General features: G+C 46.1%; 1 protein-coding gene across 13 annotated transcripts in view; it reads right to left on the reverse strand.

Annotated features, from left to right (window-relative positions):
* The window catches only part of LOC130680904 (uncharacterized), a 99,231-nt gene that overhangs the window by 54,593 nt on the left and 19,855 nt on the right, over positions 1-24,783 (reverse strand). For 6 of the 13 annotated variants that reach the window (XR_008993941.1, XR_008993940.1, XR_008993939.1 and 3 more), the window contains 2 exons: positions 20,685-22,057; positions 19,659-20,157 (listed from right to left, as the gene is read on the reverse strand). The exons of 1 other annotated variant lie outside the window; for it this stretch is intronic. The gene's annotated coding sequence lies outside the window, so the exon portion shown is untranslated. Of the gene's footprint in view, positions 1-19,658; positions 20,158-20,684; positions 22,058-24,783 lie in introns of those variants that run through there. 6 more of the 13 variants (XR_008993935.1, XR_008993932.1, XR_008993931.1 and 3 more) reach the window with 6 other exon arrangements.

A 24,783-nucleotide genomic window follows, 5' to 3' on the forward strand; every position in this document is an offset into this window, starting at 1 on the left:
ATTCACATGCCCAAATTATCCTATAGTTTTGCGGTAGCTCAGAAATAAATGTGTACATGTGAGTGCATGTAATTTGATAAATACATAACTTGTGTGACTACTTAGCAAGTTGGAAAAAAATTAGTACGACCTGAATCTAGCAATACTCCAGAAAGCCCAGACATGGTTCTTACATGTCCAGAAGAAGTGAAGAAACCAGGCTGGGAGGGTCTAGGCCAGAAAAAGCTCCCAGAATTGGGAAGTGCGCCTACAGTGTGACACAGGAGTGCTGGCTAAATGCTTTATGCACCCCCATTAGATCAAGAAAGGTGCCAGGATTACTGCCACAAGCCAGGAGAAGAGAACAGGCTGCAGGGGCTCATACGATGAGCATGATTCTTTATAGTATATTTAGAACCTCCTCAATTCAAATGCTAATGAGCACCCATTTGTCCATTCTTTCAGAATATACTCAGTAAGCATCTGTTGCTCCTCAGGTACTATTCTAGGCACAGAGATTATAACGGTTACATGAATAACTAAAGTCCTTTTACTTTCACGGGCTCACATTCAGGTGGATAGATCAGCCCAAGAAGGCAAACCAGTAGCTCCAGGGTGTGACCTGGCGATGGAGGGCGTACTCTGTCTACACAATAGGTGGGAAGAAAGTGAGATGCTGTGCAGGGAAGATTCTTGTGAAGAAGAACATTTATTTGGCCTGGGGCTGAAGGAGATGAGTGACCCAGCAAAGAAGGGAGGGGCAATACTCCTAACAGAGGGAAAGCTGAGCGCAAAGGCTGCAGAGAGGGAAGAGCTCCGTCGGTGAGTCAGGGGCTGTCATGGGCATTATGTCCAGCTGGGTCTTGGAGGCTAGAGCTGGAATTTAGATTTTATCTAAGAGCCAGTTGGGCATCAAGAGCTTATTTGATGCTGTGTGGTGAGTGGATGGGAGGCGGCAGGTTCGTCTCTGTTGTCTGGACACAGCTGTCTTGGCTTTGGAAAAAGGCAGTGGAGATGGGAAGGAGGAGAGGGATTCAAGGTACATCTTGGAAATTAAGAACCATAAGATTTACAATGGACTGATTAAGCTAGAAGGCGAGGGGAATGGAAGGATGGCCATGCAGGAAGGCAGATCAACAATATGAAAATGTCGTTGGGCTTCTGAGATCATGAGGAGTGGGTCCTGTGAATCACTTGGAGAACACATGGCCTTGATGACGTGATTTGGACTGAATTTTATCAATGACCGGCTTTTGGAAAGCTGTGGAGGAGCCTAGGGATCAAAGAGCATGGGGTTCTTTTTGGATCTACTGCTGTTGTTCTACAAGGATGGCCTCAAACAGAAGATCACTGGATCCTAGAAGGTCACTGATCGCTGAGCCCAGTGATTTTTCCCGCCCTGCTCCCCAGGGTCTTGGGTCCTGGAGCAGCTTCATGTCAAGCATCAATGCATGGATTGATCTGTGCCACATGTTGGGACTTGTACTTGCAAAAGGACTTCCCCCTACTGGGTAAAAAGTTTGAAAACCACCTAGCTCAAGCCAAGGAGAAAATCGAGGAGCAAATATGGTTACTTGCCCCCAAGCAGTCTCCAGTATTCTTGTTGTCTTCTTTTTCTTCTACAAAGATAATAAAGAGCATGCTCATGTGTACCATCTCCCTTAATTTTTCTCTGTATTTGTGAGAAAGACATTGTTTGCATTTCCTAGGTGGGGAAACCGGGACCTAGAGAAGTCAAATGTCATGCAACTTGAGTTTAGCCTGCACAGCTGTGACCTGACACCCAGAATTCTAGCTCCAAACGTAGTCTACACTCCAATTCTAAAATAAAGGGAAAATGGCCTGGATGTTGCCATTCCTCAGTTCACTTAAAATTGGTGGAAAACTTACCAAAAAGGAGTGGTTAACCTTGTGAATTCAGAGTTTAAAAAGAAGGCTGGGTTCACATCTTGTCTCTCTTTTTTTAATACTGTGAGTATAGGAGTGCAAACAATTCATATAAACTGTATGAGCATCAGTTTTCTCATCCATTAAATGGAGACAATAATGTGTATTTTGGAGAGTTGTTGGAAGGATAAAAGTAGACACTCACCTGACAAACAGATGACTAATGTGCTAATAGCTACTCCTCAGGCACCAGACCACGGCTGTGAGAACGTGATTCTGGGCTAGACACCGCTGTAAAGGCGCATCTGAGTACACTTTGTTTTCAGCCCGGGGTTTCTTCGTGTGAGTGAGAAAGCAGAGAACACTGTCTGCGCTGGTTGTTCATCACTATTAGCGCAGTTATAGGAAAGAATAATTATGACCCCTCTTTCCTGCCACATCCTGTGGTAACACAAAAGAGAAAGCGCATCTAAATGGGGGGGTTTGGGGGTCCTGGCAGAGGAGGCTGGATGGCAGGAAGGGGGCAGCTGGCATCTCAAACAGCTCCCATGCGCCAGGCACCACATGAAGTGCCTCACCCATAGCTGTTTGGGAAGCGAAGTGCGGCACTAGGTGACCAGCTGTCACTCCTCGGAACCGAGCTCTTGCTGCTTAAAGATCATCACTGAATCTTCCCTGACTTTCCTCGGGACAGATTGCAACGGTTGTTGCATTTTCTTTGTAGAACTCTTTGATGCACAGAATGTATTAAGTGCACAAAAAATTAGATGTGCCTGTGTTTCATCTGATCTAACAGACCATGACTTCTTTGAAGAAAAGACTTAAATATTTTTCCTGTGTATGTGTGTGTATGCGCACACCTAGTTGATATAACATACAGACTCTGGAGTCAGAAGGCCTGGGTTCAAATCTGGACTTTACTTCTTAGCAGCTCTGCCTTGTGTTAGTTATTTCATCTTCTCCACACTCCGTTTCCTCATCTGTGCAAAGGAATTATAATGATAATTCATAATAATAATGTTTCATAGCCTATTTGGTAAAGATTAAATGAACTAGCATATACAAAGCATAGAGCACATAGCTCTTAATAAATGTTTGCTGTTGTTATTATTATCACTTCAACATGGCTTTGAGGTTCATGTTTCTTGAAATGCCCTTCTTCGTATGAACTTTACCAAACTGCTGCTCATTCTTCCAAACCAACCTTGGACATCACCTCCTGAGAGAGGTCATGTCTATCCTCGTTCTTCCCTGGGCTCCCAGAGCACCTACCTTCGCTCATTCTGTTTTTATGGCATCCCGTGTTGTAGTGTGATTTTGAGGGCATTGGGCCCTCAGAAAGGCAATGGGCATAAAGTCTGGGGAGTCAACAAATAAAAGCCTGGATGAGTAAATGAACGTAGAGGAGGTTCTCAGTGGTGTTTATTCAATTGATTTCATCAGATTGAAGGAAATGAAACGAATTGGTGGGCAGACACTCCACCTAACTCTGGAAGAGTTTCTCAAGTTGGAGCAGAAAAGGCATATACTTCTTCATGTTCATGTGCCTTTAAGAGAACTAGTCCACTAAACCCAGAGAAACAAGGATGCTAATTAACTGATTAGAGAATTTATTCTCAGTACTTTGTAGAGGGATAGATAATTGTAATGTTTGTAGTGAACAAATTACTTATTATCTCTTTGAGGCATTTCCCACTTGGCCAAGAGCTCTTTGATCATGGGGACATATACACACAGGCGATCATGTGTTAGTTCCTTTAATCCTTATGGGACAGAAAGATTTATCAGTGGAAAACAGATCTGAATCCTCCTGACCACCTCACCTCAACACACAAATCCTTAATGTGGGTATAAGGAGAGGCTGGAAAGAGCAAATGCTCTTAACTAACGTCAACACACTCTGGCACCCTTTGTAATTAATCAGGGCAGGAAATTTGCAGACAAGAGAGTAACATAGGCCTCTGCAGTCTTATTCCTGTCTAATCAGCAATTGCACACACTTCTTCTTCACTGCACTTGGCGTTCCAAAAGGACCATCATTTGAAAATGACAACTGCTCTTGTTGGGAGTCACTGTACACTGGGCGGCCTTTGAAGGCCTAATGTTTATTGTTCCAGGCAAGGAATGGTAATGCACTGTGGTTTCAGTTGGTTACCCCAAACAATTCCCCACCCTGGAAACCACTAAATCCAGCCCTCTTACTGTGACAAAGCCTGTCTCTATTAAATCTATGTATTATTTTATAGCAAAAGAGTGTAAAAGCATGAGAAAATGATGGCTGAGAATATAAATAAAAAACACAAATGTGAGAGTTGGAGCGCAAAGGAGGTGACTTCACATCCCCGGCTCGGGTGGGGACCGTCCCCACTGTAGGTAGAAGCAGCCAGGCTCCTGCCAGAACAGGGTCTGGACACGTTCTTATTTTCTTTCACGAGTTGGTAGGCACATTAAAGATGACAACTTAAAATAAGAGGTGCTGAGCATTTCCCCATGAATTGGAACAGTTGAGAATGATGCTCATCATTTTAACTGAGAGTTTCTTTTTAAAACAGCTTTCATTGCTCAGATCAGGGAAGATGATGAGGCGGTAGAAAGACTCAGACTGTAAGGGACCCGGATGTTGGCTTTGAGGACATTATTCTAACCACCCTGAACCTCAGGCTCTTATAAAATGAGGACAGAAATGCCTGAGCTGAAGGCTGGTTGGAGGATTAAATGAGATTGTGCCCATAAAGAGAATACAGTCGATACTCAATAAATGACAGTGGCCATTATGTTTTTTAACAGACGTGAGGAGCTCACTTACAGTTTAGGTAAGAGGTAGTGTCTGTGAGAATACAAAGGGGTATGTGGGCCAAAAATATTACAGAAATGTGTACTGTGGAATCAGATGTCTTCCAAATCATTTATGTAGAAAGCGGTGATATTTAATATGCTTAACAACTGGTATGACATGGCACCAGTCAGAGTGGATGAAGGCCACATCTCCCGAGGTGGGCAATGGGGGGGATCATGTGGAGATGTGGTTCGGGACTGCTGGAGGCTTTATAGGGTGGGGAAAGCCTTGGAAGAAATGGCTACTGAGTACGCCACTTGGTTTCCATCACATACAGGAGTATTTCAATACATAAATAACTAATACAGGCATACCAATGCCCGCTGGCTACCAGCCTCGTCTGTCAAGAAACTAGTCATGAACAAACCGCTACCCAGCTGCTGGGAGGATCACATGGCGTGTGCTGTGGGACCTCTGTAGGCATAGCTCCATGCAGGGTTGGCAAGGGTGCTGGGGTGGTTGCTACTTGTGAAGGGCAGGTTATGGGGTCCATGCATCTAGGACTAACTTCTCATAATGAGGCCAGCCTAGGAGTCATGTCTGCCTTTGCCATGTTTTTCACTATTGTCAAGTAAAGGCAGACCCCCACTGGGCTCTAATCCCCTCATCTGTGTGGGCCTGGACAAATCCAGAAGCCTGTATGGTGGGCAGTGCCACCGTCAGCAGCCACAGTTTACCATGCACATTAGTGACCTCGGTTGCAGGACATTGAAGAGGCCACCAAATACCCAGCCTGCAATTGTACTTGCTAATCCAGTGTCCCCTTCCAGTCACCTTCCCTGCACACCCTAGCATCTTCCTGTCAACCCCTCGGTTGGGGTCCATGCATGTGCACGTACACGTGTAAATACCTGCACTGCAGGGAGAGAATCCTCGTCTGCCTCAAGGACACTTGGCGTTTCCCCTTTTTCTGTCTCTTTTCTTAAAGCACTTTGTCATTTAACTCAAAAACCTCTGATGAATAAAAAGAAGGGAAGGAGATACTGGCCTGTTAATCAAAATATTTTTTTTGGCCAGTTGGGTGAAAAAGGAGGATTGGGCTCTCATATGAAAAAATTCATGGTTTTTTACATACAAAAAGAAGTGTTTGGGTTCAGTGATCACTCAGATATCTTTTAGACCTAAGTCTAACTCAGAATATAATCCATAGTCTTAAAAAGATAACTGAATAAGATAAAAGGAAAGATATAATATGTTCATGAATTGGAAAATTCACTATTTTAATATCTCTCCAATTTACCTCTTCCCAAATTGACCTATAGATTCAATGCAATCAAAACCAAAATACCAGAAAGCTTTTTTTTTTTTAGAAATTGACAAGCCAACTTTATAATTTTATGGTATAGGAATATAAAGTACCCATAATAGCCAAAGTAATTTTGAAAGAGAAAAGCAAAGTTGGATGACTTACATTACATTATTTCAAGAACTGCTAAAAAGCTAGTGATCAAGACAATGTGGTGTTAAGCATGATGAGAGACATAGATAGATTAACAAAATATAATGCCAAACTGAGAAACAGATTGACACAATGAAAGGTAAAATGAATCAATGGAGAAGGTATCGTTTTTAAAAAATGATGTAAGTACACCATTTGTTGGCTACCCAAATAGGAAGAAAAACACCTGACCTTTATTTCACACCATATGCAAAATTTAGTTAGAATCACAGACTTAAATGTAAAATATAAAGCTAGAAGATAATACATAGAAGAAAATGTTTATGACCTACAAAGTTTTATTAAATGAGGGAGAAAAATCACTAATTACAAAATTTTCCAAAAGCCAAATTGAACTTTGTTTGAATTTTTGTTCTTTGAAAGGCCCGATTCATATAAAGAAAAACATGAAGCCACACTTGAAGAAAATACAATACATGTATCTGACAAAGAACTAGTGAACAGAATATTTAGGAACTCTTACAACTCAACAATAAGAAGATGAATAGCCTAATAAAAACTGGCGAGCTATTTGAACTGAGACATCACAAAAGAAGATATGCGAACAGTCCATAAACATAAGTAAAGATGCTCAACATCACTAGTCATCAGGAAAATGCAAATTAAAACCAAAAATGAGACACAACTACCCACCCACTTAAAGTCTGAGATTGAAAAAACTGACAGCAACAAGGATTGGCAAATATGTGAAGTTAGCAGAATGTTCTTACATTGCTGATGAAAGTGTAAAATGGTGCTACCACATTTTAAGTACTCTTTGGAAGTTTCTAGAAAAGTAAAGCATGCAATTGCCATACCCAGCAATTCTACTCCTAGATATTTGCCCAAAAGAAATGCAAGGATAGGCTCACAGAAAAACTTATACACAAATGTGCTCTAGCAGTTTTATTAATAGGAGCCAAGCACTGGAAACAAATTCATCAACAGGTGAATGGATAGACGGCGTGTGGAATATCCATATAATGGGATGCTATTTCAGGAGGAAAGAGGAATGAAATACTGAGACGTGCTGCAACATGAGCAAAGCCCAAACACAGTTTGCTAAGAGAAAGAGGTTTAATGCAAATGGCTACCTACTTACTTCATTTACGTGATGTGCCCAGAAATGGCAACTTCATAGAGAGCGAACTCAGATGAGTGATTGCCAGAATCCGGGGTTAAGAGATCTGATCAATAATTCCCCCTTAAAGGGGAGGAGGGAAGATCTGGGGTGATGCCAGTGTTCTATATCAGGATCATAGTGATGCTTGCCTACATGAATAAACTCATCAAACTCTGCATTTATTGTATGTAAGTTATAGCTCATGAAATGGATCTAAAATATTTAAATAAATAGTGAAGAATGAACAAAAGAATGTATGTTGTTAAATGAAGCAATGTACGTGTTAGCTAGAAAATGCCTGGAAAATCACAGGCGCTCAACATTTCCCTCCTTCCTGTCTCCCTGTATTCATTCCATATTATTTTATGCTTGACAGACCTAATCTTCGCTAAGGTGTGAATGTCCAATAGTAGGTCAATGTGTGGTTGCTCTCAGGGGTCTCTTGATGAGAGACTCTTGAAATAGTCTATCCATGGCTTTTCTGAAGGATTGGTCCCTGGATATAGAATTTTTTCTATGTAGTAGAACTTTGAAAGAAAGCTGTTATTAATTAGTCCAATGTATCCTTGGCTAGGGAAATGTAACCATTTATTTAGTAGAAAAACAAACATAAATCTCCAGATAGGCACTCTGTATTAATCAGACAAGTGGATTTCAACTTGATTTCTCCTGTTGAGCCTTTGTTGCCATAGGAGGCAGGGTGGTGTTTGTGGGAAGAGCATCAGCTTCTAAGCCAAGCAGACCTCGGTTTGAGTCATAGCACCACTTGTTGGCCCCGTGCCAGGGAGCTCCTGACTTTAAATTCTTGCTACAATTTGATGTTTGGAAACCAGGCATTAAAGAGAGAAATGAGCTAGGCTGAAAGAGGGTCACACTGTAATTAACAGACAAGTTTTGGTCCCCGGATGAAATCGGTAACTCGTTTTGGAGCTCTGGCCAGTCAGGGGACATATGGCTATTCAGACAGAAGAGTACCTAGAATCTGCCTCTATTTTTATTACCTATTTTATTCTTTAGTGGTCATGGTAATGCAGACCCAACCCAAAGTGAATCATAGGTAGGTTAGCTGGACTGTCTGGTTAATGGCTTTGGGCCCCAGCTACCCAAACTGATGGCTGGAACTAAAGATTTACAGTATGTGTTAAGCATTTTCACACATTACATTCATAAAGCACTCCTTTGTTCTATCAAAGGAGTCTTTACATACATTATTCTGTTTAATTACAAAGGCCTCAGTGAGGAAGGGGTCTAAAGATACCATCCACCTGTAGTTTAAAGGCCAAAGAACAGGGGCCTTGGTACATTAAGTGGTTCTTGAAGATGCAAAGCTGGTTAGTGGGGAAGGGCTCGCCCAGGATTCTCCTCTTCACTTTGTCATTGGGTGACACTGGCTGTCTTCCCTGAGGTGAGGTTTTCAGCCTTATCCCTTGTTCTAGTCTTTGTAGTCGTCACCTGTGGCCCTTTGGGGACTGTTGGGCATTTAGGGATCTGGGTCATATGGTAAACATTAGGGCATCTTTGCTTTCAGATTCAGGAACGTGGTGTGGAGCCTGGTTTATTGAAAAGTACATGGCATTTGGGACCAGATAGCCCAGGTCGATCGAGTCCATCTGAGGTTCTCCATTTGGATCAGTTTATGCAAGTTCCTGACCACCACTGGGTCCCCCGTGTCCTCCTCATTCAAATGAATTCCCATGAGAAATGAAATGACGTATGCACACCCCTGGCCCGTGAGAGTCACCAGCAAGTGACGACCCACCTCTTCCTCTTCCCTTCCTCCACAGCTTTGACCAGGTTTCCTCTTATAAGAAAAGTAAACATCTAAATGGGGGGACGAGGTAACAAAGAACCAAGAGGGGCACAGAGGCAGTGCTGCCCCTCCTCTCTGTCCATGCTCTGCGAGAGGTATTTGCAGCATATAAGGGTTAATTTTTTTGCCACTGTTGTTAGTTTTGAAGAATTTTTTTCACTTAATAGCTTTTAATTCTCCAAGCAGAGGCCAAGGGAGAAATGAGACAACTGTTGTTTTTTTTTTCAATTGCCACATAGACTCTGTTCGTTCTTGCTTTGTGTTCACATAAACATCAAAATGTAACTATTAATTTCTCTCCAGGGAAGGCTTATCAGAGTTTCTGGAGGGTCTGGGCTGGAAGTGTTCATTCTCTCATGTGCTGGAAGGAATGTTAGAGATTCTATGGTGCAATCCTTTCATTTTACAGATGAAGACACTGCAACTTGGGAAGGGGAAATGTCTAGATTCACCCAGGGACAAACCAGTGTGACTTCCAGTTCCCTTGACACTTTTCCCACAGGCTTACTCATTATGACACCTTAATGAAGAATGAAAATCCCAGAGGTGGCTCTTGGGCATCATTCGATAAGCCTTCTTAGTAACCTTATCAAAGTGGGAACTTATCCATAAGAAACAAGATAACTTAGGGGAAGTTTAGAGGCAAGAGTTTTTCTTGCTTTAAAGAGTGATTGCTATGCACAATGAATTTATTTAGGAATCTTCTTTCTAGGAGAAGGTCCATAGATGGACTCCAGGGTACTATGAACACCTAAAATTAAATGCAAAACTCCTGTGTGATTCCTGATGAGAGGGTCAGGTAGACTGTAGAGCCCCCGGGGTCAGCCAAACACAACCTCCCTTCAAAGGCTGCTCCAGGGAGTAACAAAGGAATAATTTCTTGACTGTTGATGGTTTTGAATTGGAGAGGCTTGTAGACTTTTTAAAATAGATGGACTTATACCCTCTCTGTTGTGTGTGTGGTCATCAGTGGCCACTGGAAAACATGAGTGGAAACTCCAATAACTCGTGTCCTCTCCTGAGCGTGGCTGGGTAGTGGAGAAAGTTCCAGGAGAACCTTCTGACCTGCCCCTTCCCCTCTTGTTTTCCCCTGCACCCTGGACCCCAAGAGTCGGCAATGTATCAACTCCAAGCTCCCAGCTTCTCTGATGTCATCCCAGGCTGTGTTACAAAAACATGACTTACTCTTCCCTCTGTTCTTCCTTCTTCAGGGAGTTTTTCAAAGGGTAATTTTATATTACAAGTGATTTCTTATTTATGCGGTGACTGAAAAAGCTTACCCTTGAATAACATGTGACTGCGGCGTGCGTGTGAGTGTGTGTTGTCTTAGGGAGCTCTCTGGCTTCCAGACTGGTTACTGCCTCTTTCCCTGGAGCAATCCTTCTCCAGCTTGCCCAGATCTCTTCAAAATGAGAGCAAGTGCAACATAATATATTTTGGGAATGATAAACCCCCAGATATTTTAGATTCCTCATATTTTTAATCAGTGGTGATTGGAGCTGTGAAAAATAATGACGGGTGAGACATCGCTCGTGCTACCGTAAGGATTACACTTTCATTTCCTGTCCCCCCATTTGCCAAACACCTACAATGTTCCAGGCACTGCAGAGCTGAGGAAAAACACTACAGTCTTGATTCAACGCAGTGACCATTTTATATGTACACACATCACAGAACCGCCAGATTGGATCGTGTAGGTTTCTCATGCCTGGGATATAACTCATATTTGTTATTTGAAAGTTTTAAAATGGGAGGAACAGGGCAGCCCACCTGCCCGCTGGTCATGATGAAAAGTCCTAATGTGCTGGAGGCGCTACTGAGGGAGCTTCCAGGGAGGCAAAGTCCTCCGAGAACCTGCCCAGCTCAACAGACATCTGGTCTCATAAGTCTGTGCTGACAGTGACCTTAGAGGGTCACCCAGCGTCCCAGCCGGCATGCCTGTTGTCCTTCCCCTCCGCCTGCCAGGAGCCCCGCCTCTGCTGTGCTGGCTGAGCTGGGTGCCTGTTTCCATGCAGGCTTCTGGGAGAACCTGGTGGTGGGTGGCTTGTCACAAGTCTTATGAAAAGTGCAGCAGCCTTGTTCATTTTTCTTCATCAGGTCTTTTGGCCAAAGGACATAGTAACACATGGATCAGCTTCACCATGAGGACATTGCCACTTGCCAAAGTGTGGCATGTCACCTTCACAGCTGCAGCCTTTGCAAGGACGCGGAGTCCTCCCAAGTCTGTCAAACCACTGCAGAGAGACTTTATGGGGTCAGTGGGGGAAGCAGGATGCAGGAGAGAGTTAAAGCACCAAGAACCCCCTGACCCATGGGAAGGGCTCTGAGCACCACCACCAGGCACCCCCCTGGGCTGTCTGGCCCTGCCTGCCCCCCATCTCCCCTGTACTTCTCCTCTCCTTGCCTCAACCTTCATCCATTCTGGGCTGCCTCCATCCCGCTCGTTCCCGGTGCTGCGGGGCGGCACCTGCGCTGGCTTCGCCTGGACTGTCTCCCTCTTCCTCTGTGGCTGACTCCAGATTCTTTTCCATTATTCTCTTTGGGTCTTTTCTGTTAACAAGCTTCCTAGAACCCTGCAGATGAGATAAATATGCCTCCCCTGTGCTCTCATAACCCTTTGGTCTTCCGTGTGAAATGTATTCATCCCACTTAAGGCAGTTGCTTGTTTTTCCTTATAAACTCTTCGTGAAAGAGACCATGTTCTCAGTACAGAACTCGGGAAGTGCCTCATGGACATGTGCGGAAGGAGGACAAGATGCCAGAAAATATCTCGGGATGTAGATTCAGGGTCTGAATCCTGCTTTCCAGCCGTGAGATCTTGGGGAAGTTACTTAATGTCTCTAAATCTGCTTCTTTGTTTTTAAAACCCTGATGGCCCACCACCTTCCTTGTAGGACTGGAGTAAAGATTAAAAGGCAACTTTAGGAGGGGATGGATATGTTCACACCATGGATTTATGGTGATGGTTTCAGGGTATGTGCTCACCTCCAAACTAATCAAGTTGTTTGCACTATATATGTACAGCTTTGTGCATGTTGATCATACCCCAAAAGTGGTTTTAAAAAGGTTAAAAAGAAATGATGGGCACAATATATTTGATAGACATTATGCATAAATATTAAAGCAATGTGCATGGAATGGGCAGCAACCATTCTAACGAGTGTACCTTGCCTTCCACAGGGATAAAGGAAACAGGATTCTCCAATGTGGGCTTCGCAGAAGCTAAGCAAAAGTCTTACTAGTTCTAAGAACTTATTGAGCATCTACTGAGGGCCCACATACAGTGTGCTCTGCATGCATTACCTCATCAATTCTTTTACAATTGATTTCCTTGGAAAGTAGGTATTAGTATCTCCTTTCTACACATAAGAAAACCAAGTCCAAACAAGAGTGTGTGACTTTCCCAAAGCCCTGCAAATTGTAGACTAAGAATTGGAACCTGTTGTTGTCCAGTGTACTGTTTCACCAGCCCTCTCCTAAGGGACCTGGGGCAATATCTGCAGACGTTTGTCATTGTCACAAACTGGGGGAGGAGGGGCTGCTCTTCTGTAGGTCCAGGCCAGGGATGGTGCTGCAGGACAGTCCCCTTTGGAGAGAATTCTCTAGCCCCAGTGTCAGTAGTGCTAAGGTTGAGAAACCCTGGCCTCGTGTTACCACAGGGAGGTTTCCTTCTTTTGTCTCAGAGATAAAGTATTTCATTAATACAGGTTTGATGGTATGGAGTTCCATAAGGGAGCAGTGCCACTTCAGGAGGTCCACAGCGCCAAATACCTCTGAGCCCTACGAGAAGTGATGGAATCAAAAGGGCCAGGAAGATAGGTACATGCTCAACAACTGAATTAGAACTTTGGCCTCCTTCTGGGTCAGAAAGTCCACCCTCAGGAATCCTGGCTGTGGAACACAAGCAGGGGTCAGTTCCACCCCTGCTCCATTGAGCAGCTGGTTGTCCCGGGGAAATTCAACTGATCTCCCAGGATTCATTTCCTACATCTGCAAAATGGGGATATGAATGCCTCGCTCAAAGCGTTGGTGGGAGGGTTATGTGAAATAACGTAGTAGTGTGTTCAATGAAGGATGAGGCCCACTGCGGGTGTGCCGTGTCGCCTGCAAATGAACCTCCACGTGGAATGTTTATTTGCTCCATTGCCTGCATCTAAGTGGCGGAAGCTGGGTGCCCACCCAGTGTTGAGTCCGAAGCCTGTGCTTTCCTGCCTGGCCGTATCACCTTCCTCGCATTCACCTTGGCCTGACAGCATGGGCAAGCCCCGAGCTGATGACGACCAGCCTTCCTACCCCCACGCCCCCCAGCAGAATGCTGACAAGTGATGCTTCACTTGGGGAGGATTCCCTCGCGTTCTTTTCCCCACGCCCCCCTCTTCTCCAGCTGCTGGGTGGAGCCCTCTGAGGTCACACTGCAGCAGAGCGAGGCACCTCCTGGGAGAAGGAGTGCTGAGGACAGCTGGCGTCCCTGGTCATCTTCATGCTGCACCTGGCAGATCTCCTCATTTGTTCTGTCTTCACATATTAGGCATTCAGTCCAGCAAAATGCCACTGACCCAACACCTCTGACATGCCAGAAACATTGCTGAGAACTCTGTATGCCTTACCCTATTTCATCCTATTCATTCACACGGCATCCAAAAAAGATCATCAATAAATATTTGTTAAACCGAAGATTCATGCAGTGATCTTATGAAGTCAGAGGCACACAGCCATATTCTGCCAAAGCCTCAGAGAGGCCACGTAACATGCAGAGTGTTCAGATGGGGGCTGTGGGAAGGCCCCGTGTGAGCCAAAGCCCACAGTCTTCACCTGGACAAAATACCAAGGCACAATGTGTGAGAGATTCTGTGCACACACTGACCAGGGTGCACGGACAGAAGGAGTCATTCCCAGGGCCGGCTGTGCGTACACCCACTGCTCTGACTCATGACAGTATATCCTTCAAGTGTTTACTTATTCAACAGATACATATTGAATTTCTGTATTGCATTCTAGGTACTATGTTGGTCTTTATAAGAGTAAGAAAAAAGCAGACTAAAAACTCCTGCCCACATATAGTTTTCACACCAGTGAGGTGGGAGGTGATGATCCTGGAACAAAGAAAAATATACAATACATAATATACAAATTCTGAGTGTTACCAAGGATATGAATGGGCTGCCCAGGTAGAAAATAAAGCAGGTGTGTGGGAAAACCACACGTAGCAGGAAGTATTTAGATAGAGGCCCTGAAGGAGGAGGCAGACATGCAGAGGGCCTAGGAAGTATGTTCCACATTGAAGAAGCAAAGGCCCTGAGGCTCAAAGACCTGGGGTGTTTGAGGAAGCCAAAGCACCTGGCATGCCTGGCATGTAGTGGACAAAAGAGAGGCTGCAAATGCATGACAATGACATTATCCTGACTCTTTTCGACTATACTAGATGTAGGATAACTCTACTGCTCACAAGCTTGGGCACCTTATTCTTAATAACTTTTGTGGATTGAATTGTGTCCCCCCAGAATATCCACGCAAGCCCGAACCCCAGGTACCCGAATGTAACTTATTTGGAAATAGGGCTTTTGCAGATTGATTAGGATGTGAATTAAGATGAGGTTGTCCTGGAGCTGGGGGCTTCTAGTCCAGTTTGACTGAGGAACTTCGTACAAAGAGAAGAGACACAGGCACTGATACACACAGAGACCAGAATGCCGCACGAAGACCCAGACGCACCGAGAGAAGACAGCCTGTGAAGACAGGGGCAGGGGCTGGAGCTCTGCGGCTGTGAGTCAAGGAGTGGCAAGGGCTGCCGGCCGGCACCTGAAGCGAGAAGAGAGCCTGGTCCTGCCCGTGCCCTGATTTTGGACTGCTGGCCTCGAGAATCATGGGAGAGCAAAGTGCAGTCGGGTGGAGCCATCATTTTGCTGTAGTTCCTTAAGGCAGCCCTAAGAAACAAGCACAGTGACTCATTATTTGCAGGGATTCTCACCACTGATCATGATCTATTAAAGCTGAGAACCCCTGCTTGTGAATCTACCATCCCTGAGATGTTAAGGGGCTTCTCCCGGATCCCTCAGCTGGTGACAGACACAAGAGGGATCCCAGCCCTTGGACCACAGTGCCACAATGCCTTCCACTCTTCCAAATGGCCTCCCTGGTGCTTCTTCCGCAAAGGGGACATCGTCAGAAGGCATGCCACCTTGCAGAATGGCGGTCGCAGTGTCCTGGTAGCCACCTAGGCGGTGGGCAGGCCCGTAGTTGCAGCCTGAGGGCAGCGTGGCCCGAGGTCTGGTTCTAGGTCTTGGCCCAGCAGAAGGCGTTCTCGCCGCCCAAGCTGTTGGCACTGCATCTTCTTTCACCCTGCAGAGGGTCGCTGCAGGTCCTCAGATGTCCTGCAATTGGAAAAAGGGGGAAAAATGGGATTCTGCCAACTGCACCCTCCCTGTGGGGAGGTTTGGATTACCCTAACATGGACTTCAGGTAATCAGGGACAAAAAGAAAGTTCCACTAGCCCCCAGGTGCTCCTTTGCTTGAACAAGTGTTCCTCATTAACTAAACAGGGTTGTTTTTTTTTCTGTCCTGAACTGCAGTTGCCTCTTCTTTACCAGCCAGTAGTTCTTTGTCTAAAGAGCTGTTTTAAAGAATTGAAAAGGAGTATGTTTCACCCAACGCTGATGGATTCTTTGGTGCCAGGAGAAAGAGGCCTCTGGGATGCTAATGGCAGGCAAGGGTTCAGGTGGACCCGGGCACCAGCTCCGTGATCTGCACGAGTTAGTTACCTTTCTGAGAGCAAGAATTCCTAATTCATAGTTATCCTCAAGATTCAGTGGAATAATGTACACGGGGCTCTCAGAAGTGTCTGTCGTTTGTCAGCACTTCATCAAGTGCCCTCATAGCATTATAGACGTACGGCGGCCTTGGGAAGAGGACGTTCATGCAGGAACCGGGGCCTGGTGAGGTTGGCTTGTCAGCTTCTAGGATGCCTCCTAGGCTGCTCTGCCAGGTGGTGCTCTGCCAGGCACCCGGATGCTTTCTGCTGTGCCACATGAGGGCATCTGGTACGTTGTTTTGGTACCAGAAGACAAGCAGGAGAACAGTCTTCTGGATTTCTCTATCCTGTCCGTTTCCCCGGGGAACCTCCAGGAATGTGGGGTCTGAGATCTTACCCTACCTGAAAGTCTGCCAAGGTGTCAGGGATGTTGGCAGAAGACCTGAGACTCCTGGGTCAGTGACAGAGGACTTTATTACTCCTGGTAGAGCAACCAGTGCAAGCCTCCTGTCCATGCCGGCTTCCCTTGCCTCAGCTCCCCCGGGGCAATGCAGAGAGAGCCAGGTGACGCATGCCGTGGGGCAGGTGTGTCCCTACAGAGGAACCATAAGCTTGGGGAACCAGAATCTTTTCTGTGGGACAGTAAGCATGCCTGGCCTGCCCCAGAGGGAGATCTCTCTGCCTCCCTAGGTTTTTCCTTTGCATCCTTAAAAAGATGGTGCAAAACAAAGGTAGGCAGTGCTCTGCTCCCAGGACGTGCGAGGATATGTGAGACTCATGGAAGATTGTCCCCTGTGGCACCACCTCTCTCACTTTGTATCAAGTTACAAAGCACTAGCAGTGGAGCCCCGCTGTTCTCAGCCCCTTTCTGCTTTTATTCCAGGACAGGCCTACGAGGGAAAGAACACAGTCCTTGGAACGTGGGACAGCTGGGGTGGCTGGAATTCAAGTCTCAATCTGCTTCTGATTCATTATAAACCTTCCTACCTTCCTCAGGGGACTTCTTGTTCCTGAGGGTCAGTCTTGACATCTGTGCAATGGGGATAAGAATGCCTACCTCACAGGGTGAATATGTTTGGAACAAAAGAGGTGCTTAAAGAGTCCTGTTTCATAATTTGAATCGGCATGTGATTACATTCTTGCCAGGGGCCCGTGGAGGCAGGAGGAGGAACTTTGAGTGGCCGTGTCTCTGCAGGAAGGGCACCAGGGTAGAGGTCGGCCTGACGATAAGTGACATGTTCTGAGCCGAGCTGCACGAACAGCAGCTTGCTCTCCCTCAGCTCCCCTCCAGGCTCACAGGTCCTCGTGGAGGGAGGCTCACGAGCAGGCCAACCTCTCCTCAACCTAAAGTGAGGGCATCTTTTGACTTTCGGGTGGAGCCCGTGTCCCTTGACCTGTGCACATTCCTCTCGGCTCTCCATTTCGCCTCTATTAATTGAATGCAAAACGCTCTCCATTCCCCCACCCCGCCCCTCCTTGGCCTACTTTCTGCGCCATCTTCGCCTGCGCAGGGCCTGGCGCTCAGATTCCCTCCCTAGCGCCCGCCCTTACTGTGCAGGCAACCGTAACTCACCGCCAGCACCTCCTCCTCCTCCCTTCCCAGCGGCGCTTTGTCTTTCTCACTCCAGATGGGCCTCAGCCAGCCTCAGGAGGGGGGGCACGGGGTGAGAGGGGGGGTCAGACATACTCCTCTAGCTCAGCTCTCAGAATAAGGTAGCCAGCCCTCCCATCTGCCCTACTTATTTCTACTGCTTTTGATTTCTTAGGCAGGGACACAAAGTACACCCTTGACTCCTGGAAGGGTCCCGAGTCAGGGAGGGCCAGCGGGCTGCCGATGAGCAGGCCTCCAGTTCCCCACACATCCCACGAGACGTGGACCTGCCCCAGGAGGGCAGCAACCATTTCCTCACTGTCCACGTTCCCATTCTGGGGGTGACCACACAGCTCCTCAGACTGACATCTCCATTCTGATATGTAGCAGGTATGTCGTGTCCACATGGCTTCTCAGCATGGGTAGTGATGGAGAAGGAACATGTCAGTTCATTCAAACCAAACTAATCAATTACCCACACAGCAATCCACCAATCTCTCTACCTCTCTAATCTATCTCTGTATTGGACATCCTATTTCAGATGGCCTAAATGTTACTGGTTGGCACTGTGGCATGGAAGTCTGTATATTCTGTTCTTTCTTTTTCCTGATGAGGAGAATCTCTACAGTTCAAAGTTTATGGAAATAAATTAGTTTCCAACTTCAAAACCCTGGCCCACGTGGCAGTCACTATTTTGCCACACACATGCCACACCTGCCCTGTCGGTCTCGGACCAGTACTGACAAATATTCGCTGACCATTCAGCGTTTGCATGCTAGGATATAAGAAGTCTCATTCAGAACCTCCCATTAACTAGAAGCCTAAGAAGAAGGTTTAATTTTGATCTGAAGAAAAAATACAAGGCAGTGCTGAGGCCGGGGTGTTCCTCCACTTTTTTTGTTCAGTGGAAGCAGGGGATGTGATGTCAGATCCCACATCACCAAGTGTTCCCCCAAGAAGAAACTATACCAAGAAACACTTGCAGGCTCTGGGCCACCAAGAGAGGCATGGCAACCAGTGGGAGGAGCCACTGCAGAAAGGGGGGACAGGAGCCGAAGCTTGGCGGTGGTCCTGCAAGGGACACGCATTCATCAGAAGAGTGCTAGGCACTGGGCACCAGGTCGCAGGGCAGAGACCTCATTTGCTGACTGGAGTCTCTGAGCCAAGTCCAATCTCACCCACATACTGAACGGAAGTCTCCTCAAGTCCCCTTTCCATGGCTCTGAAGTGGCCCTAGTGCCTGGGGTGGATTCTAGTGGCTTCAGTTACACAAAAGAAGGGGTTGAGATGCCTAGAGGGTCTACCCTGAGACCCTGAAAAGTTGCAAAAGAATTATTTATGTGCATTTATTCCTCTTTATTGAACAGATTTTTGCATTCATTCTTCTTATTGAACAGATTTTTAAGCTACAAGTGTAGAAACAGAATGGTTTGTGGTTTACTGAACCATTTCATTTCTTGAAAACTTTCATATGAGATGTTGAGTGGTATTTGTTTGAATTAGACATTTTATCTAATCCTGCACAATGTATACAATCCTGTTTTATCGAATCCTATGCAACCCTTGCTGAAGCAACAAAGGAATGAGTCCCAGGACCAGACTGTAGGAGAACGTGACAGTTACGGACCCGCGCTCATCTTCAGTCCAGCAGACCTTACTCATCTGGGTTGTTCTCTAAGGGTGGACAAGGTGACTCCTTCCTTCCTCTTAAATCATCCAGGGTCCTTGAGTCAATGTCCCTCCCATCATCTGTCCTTCTTCCCACCCCCTTCTATTGAAATCTCTCCTCAAAAAAGACACACCTATTGGTTGCATGTATCTTAGCGTGATTGTAAGTCACTAATTCTGTAGCCTCACGAGGGCTTACTTCATTTCTCATCAGGAACAAGACGTTATCCCCAGGGACTGGATGTCAGGAGGAAAACTGCGGGTGGCCTCCGAACAGCAGTCAGCTAGCTGCTGAGGCCTCTTCCTGACTCCCCTAAAATGTACATCTTTTCTGTCATCTTCCAGACACTTCCTTGAGCCTTAATTTTTCTCATTTGCAAAATATGTTAGTTGTATCAACATCAGATGGTTTTAGAAAATAAAATAGCAAAAACCAAACATCTCTGTAGAAAGCACCCAGCATAGATCTTGGCACACGGTAAGTGCCCAGTATGGTAGTTAGCGTTCTCACTACTTTTATTATCTCCATCAATATTAGGGGCTAGGTGAGAAGGACAGATATAATCACACAGTGAAACTTTCTAAGACATTAAATTTTATTTTAAAGCTTTAGGAAAGATATGTCTCCACTACACTCAAACACATTGGAGATTGCATATAAAATATGATCATAATGTGAGTTTGTGCCTTAAAGATCACAGAGAACCTGGGCAATGAAGCAGCTCCTTTTAGAGCAGGGGTGGAGGGGTGAAAAAGCATCAGCCTGGGTGTCCGAACAGCAAGGAAGTGATCCTAACCAGACAGAAAACGCACTTTGGGACATCGCCTTCTGAATGCGAGGACAGTTTTCCTCCCGGACTTTCATGCTGGAATTTTAAGTTCTTTTGAAGACGAATGTATCCAATTCAGACCGTGGTTCAAAGACCATTAACACACTAAACACGCTGAGGAGTCGGGTGGTCAGGTTTCTAATTTCTGAGTGGACATGTTGGAACTTCTCACCAACTACAGGACGTCCAGGTGCTGCAAACATTCCTGCTGAGAGTCAAGCCGCCAGAGGTTGCACATTTACACGAGCTGAAAGGAAAGATCCAGGTGAGTGAGGAACAGCCGGGGTGTTAGACAAGGGCCACCCTGCTCCCTGCAGTGCTCTTCCCGGGTGTCTACTGACCACCAGCGGGTTCCTGCACTGCCCCATGCCCACTGAGGGGACAGCGAGGAAGACCCCCAGTCTACCACCAAGGCGCTCAGGATTTAATGAGAGTCACATTCACAACATGCCGTACAGACTAAAAGGCCACAGAAGCATAGCGCCTGTGGTCGCTTATATTCCTAGGGGTCAGGGAAGCCTTCTTAAAGGGGTTGTTGCAGACTGAATGCTTGCGTTCCCCCTCCCCCAGAACCCATATGTGGAAACCCTAATCCCCAGTGAGATGCTGTTTGGAGCTGGGGCCTTGGGAGGTGATGACTTCAGCTGCGTCACGGGGCTGGGCCCCGGTGGCGGGATGAGCACCCTTACAAGAAGAGGCACCAAGCTTCCTCCCCATCCCGCGTGAGGACATGCAGAGAAGGTGGCCGCCTGCGTGCCGGGAAGAGGACCTTACCAAGAATGGAAGCTGCTGGCGCCTTGCCCTCGGACTCCCAGTCCCCAGAACTGTGAGAATGTCTGCTCAGGCCACCCAGTCGGTGGCATTCTGTTATGGCAGCTCAGCTGGCTCAGGCAGGGTGAGCACTGGACTGGACTCTTTTAGGATCGCGTTCAACAGACAAGAAGGAATATTCTTAGCAAGGGAACAGCACATGGCAGGGAGTGTCTTCAGGCCCAGCTTGGACACCTTACCGGACTTGTTTTTTCTCTTTGTGACTGGATTATATAGTGAGAAGAAAGAGGGATGAAATGGTACCAGTTGTGAAGGGCTTTTGTGCCAGGCTGGGGAGTGTGGCTTCAACTTATGGGCAAATTAGTGGGTTTCTCCCAACCAAGTCACACCTCCCTGTTGACTAATTCAGCATTTCTGCATCCTGCCCTGACAGCCTTTTAGTCAACTGCGATGGCGTGTGCTCAGTGCTAGTTATCTATTTGTCTCTCTCTCTCTCACTACATAGAGAATTGCTTTAGGCTGTGGATTCTGGGTTTTGGGGGCAAAGGGCTGCAATGCCTAATACATAGTGGGAGTTGAATAAGTAAGTCCTCAATAGGTATTCAGATTAGGCCTCTGAGAAGAGGTGACATTTCAGCAGGGGCCTAGGTTGGGCTGAGGGAAGAGCTTTCTAGATAGTGAGAGGAGCCAGCCCACAGGCTGTAAGGCTGGGCAGACTTGGTGTGCTTGCAGAAGATAGAAAAGGCTCACGAAAGGGGAGTGGACTATGGGGAAGCCAGAGAAGAGTTTAGAAATCTAGGACTTGAACGCTTTGTTTGGAAATGCCTTGAGCTCTGGCTCTTCCTCTGCTTCAGTTAAGTCCCTAACAGCAAACAGTGACTGTGCTAGGTGGCCCCGTACATGTCCCCCAGTGATCCCCACCTCCTGGCCCTCACATCCCTGTGAGATACTCTCCCACTGAATATGGGCAGGATGGGGGACATGCTTGCAACCAACGCAATACAAAGTGGTAGCATGCCACTTCCAAGATGGGGTTATAAAATATTGTGATTTCTGTCTTGCATTCTTTCTCTGACTTGCTTTCTCACTCTGATGAAGCGAGCTGCCCTGTTGTGAGCTGTCCAAATGGTAAGGCCACATGGCAAGGTCATGAGGATGACCTCTTACCAACAACAAGATAGGAACCAAGACCATCAGTCCAACAATCCTCCAGAAATAAGTTCTTCCAACAACCACATGAGCTTGGAAGCCAGTCCTTCTCTGGGTGAACTTTCAGATGAGACCCCAGCCCAGGCCAGTACCTTGTTTTCAGCCTGTGAGAGACCCTGAGGCAGAGGGTCCAGATAAGCTGTGCTTGGATTTCTGACCCATGGAAACTGTAAGATAACAAATGCACGTTAAGTCACTGAGTTCATGGTCATTTGTTGTGTAGTACTACAGTCATGTCCCAGGACCCCCCGAGACAGAAGGGAGTACGTGGGATGGGAGAGAAGCTCCAGTGTGGCCTAGCCACAGAACCACAGAGCACTAGGCCTGGCAAGTTTCCGGGTGTGGCCCTATGGTGATATCAGCACAGACTTGCTGCAGACAGCTCTGGCTCTGCGGGACTGGGGAAAGAAGCTTCTAGAATGAGTCAGTGAGTCCACATCTCAGCTCCAGCTCCCACAGTCCTGAACAGGAACATCCTGTGGAGTCTTCTGGGCTCACACGGAAATGGAAGCACCTACTTACATTTCAGCCAAGATTGCAAAGAGCAACTGCTATCAGCACAGCCTAGCGAGTCAAAGCAAGGACGTGGCGGTACAGGCAGAAAGAGAAGTTTAAGAAAAATATCACAGAGCTCATTCAGAAAATCTGTTTTTCCAGCGAATGTATCCGTGGGTCTGGAAAGGGGCTGAAGGTAAATGCGGCGGAGCAGTGGGCTTTCCACTTTCTGTTCTCCCTGAACTTCGGGGAGAGGATCCCTCAGGGCTCAGCTTGCTGTGTCCTATGCCTTGAACTTTAAACAAAACAAAACACCTAGTGAGTGCCTAATGCTTTTTGGTTCGCCCTTAGTGCACTTCTGAACTTGCCAAAAAGGCCAAAAACTTTCTCCAAATCATGGTTAATTGATATTTTGACATTTTAATCAGGGTTTATCTAGAGTTAGGAAGTTTGAGTTCTGCCCCAAATGAAGTATGAATCTGCAGCTGTGCTTTAAGGATGGTTGCAGACGCGGGGAGCTGCCTTCCACTCTGTCCATAGTTACTGCTTTTATCTCTTTTAATACATTAGGGTTCTAGGTGTGATTACATTTAAAAAACACAAAACAAGGTCCAGTGAGGAAATAAAAAATACTGAAGTGTCCCCAAAACCACTTATTTTGAACATTTACAAAAGATATTGCCCATCTAAACCAGGAGAGATTATATGCATTTTTATATTTAAAATACACTTCTCAGTATAATTTATTGCCAACCAAGGCATCTTGCTCCCTGCTTCTAAAGGATCTGGTGATGAGGCAGATGACACGTGACACTGTGACAGGAGGCGGGGCTCACGGCTGGCTCTGTGTTGCCAGGGCCTGCCTCGGTTGACCAGGATAATTAAGAGGACCCTTTCTCACTCTTAAGAAGAGCTTAGTTTGAAAGATACAGTCCATCCTCGCTAAAGCTGATAAAACAAAAAGCTACATGGGGGTAAAAAGAAGTGCAACTTGCTGCACTGATAGTGACTGCATTGGGGTGAGGGTGGGGACTTCATAATATGGGTGAATGTAGTAACCACATTGTTTTTCATGTGAAACCTTCACAAGAGTGTATATCAATCATACCTTAATCAAAAATGAAAAAAAAAAAGAAGTGCCTTTTGGTGAACTCAATCACATTTCCTACTTCCACGTAAGGTAAACAAACATTGACCATCAACATTTATATAATCAATTTATATAGTGACAGGTTACATTCTAGGGGTTTACTAAGCCATACATTTTTGGCAATTTTCTAATTTTCTTGACCAATATGTAAAATTAGGTCAAGGGAGAATGACCGTTAGCGGGCTCACTTCTTCCGGCTCTGGCAGTTCTTCCCAGTTGCCAGGGTAACACCCATCCACTGGGAGCATAAATGTCTGCTTTCCTACATGGAGATGATGACTACTGTGAATTTCTGGGGAGGGAACCTACCACCCACACTGTACTTTCTTTTACTTTCTACTCCTCCAAGGAATAATTGTGAATCAGAGAACAGCTCTGTGGAAATCAGACTGAAAGCGCCTATAAATCACACTTGTCAGCATTCCCCCAAACTGTGGTTGATTTACGATACACCCTAATGCCTCATTGCTATGGCCACACCATTCTCGTGATATGAAATCACATACACACACCATCAGGGACTACTTAAAACTATACAAAGGGAGAAATGAAAACAAAACAGAAACAAAGTTGGAGAGCATTGAGACACGTATAGGATGCGAACACATTAGTGGAAAGTCTGGGAGATGCTGGAAATAAATGTTCACACTACGGAGAGTTGGGGGGCAATCATTTGGTCCCCACTGAATTATCTAAGCTCATGGAGAATGAGGGGGCATGCAAATGCTGAAATAATCAAATGTTTGTCTCTAGGTACAAAGATGTCCCACGACTTCATCCTCAGGCACTCTGAGTTGGTTATTTCTAAAGAAAGGAATGAATGGCCAAGCTTAGCTCCCAATGAAAGCTGGGAGAAGGTTTCCCAGTCATGTTGGGTCAGAGTGTGTTGGGGGAAATTTAAGATTTGGGCAGGGAAAGGAGAAAAGCTAGAGGCAGTGAGGCTGGCTGATGGTCCTCTTCCATCCTCACCTGAGCTGGACAGTGGAGATCTGGGAAGAACCTAGGAGGACGGGCCCATATCCGTTCCCACCCAGATTAAAATCCCAGAGCTGGGGTTCAACTTCCAGTATCCACCAGTATTACCCCAACAACATACTTCCTCAGATGAGTCAATATTTAGGCTCGCTCTCAGTGGAAAGTCCTTCATTAAAAAAGTCTCCAAGTCCCACATATTCCAGAAATCTGTCTGGGATAATTTTCTAAAATATTTCAGCAAGGAGAAACAGTCAATGATGAAGTCACAAGGGA

Source organism: Manis pentadactyla, chromosome 15 (assembly GCF_030020395.1).
Source record: "Manis pentadactyla isolate mManPen7 chromosome 15, mManPen7.hap1, whole genome shotgun sequence".
Classification (NCBI taxonomy): domain Eukaryota; kingdom Metazoa; phylum Chordata; class Mammalia; order Pholidota; family Manidae; genus Manis; species Manis pentadactyla.